Below are 363 nucleotides of genomic sequence, written 5' to 3'. Positions count from 1 at the left end.
ACGATGTGTGATGCAGATATTTATAATAAAATTTTACTTACTTTCCCATTCGGACACCATTTTTCTTTATTCTCTTGAGTTGTGCCTTTGCCATAGTATTCTTTCAACTATGAAGTGGTAAACAGTCTAGAAAAGTTCAGAATATTCTGAAGCAGTGATTGTCAAATTGTGGGGGGCGCCAGAGAACTTTGGAGGGATGTGCAAAACAAAATGAACAGAAAAACATTCAAACTTGCATAGTTACATTAAAAAAAAACTGCTGCTGATTTCTCCACTGTTGTGTATTTCTTATCTTTGAAAGCCTGAACCAGATGGTTGTTTTAGAGACAATGAAGATGTTCTTCCAATACCAAAGGGAGGAAT

This window comes from Cynoglossus semilaevis, chromosome 15 (genome assembly GCF_000523025.1).
Source record: "Cynoglossus semilaevis isolate Cse_v1.0 chromosome 15, Cse_v1.0, whole genome shotgun sequence".
Classification (NCBI taxonomy): domain Eukaryota; kingdom Metazoa; phylum Chordata; class Actinopteri; order Pleuronectiformes; family Cynoglossidae; genus Cynoglossus; species Cynoglossus semilaevis.
This window is presented reverse-complemented; position numbering follows the sequence as displayed.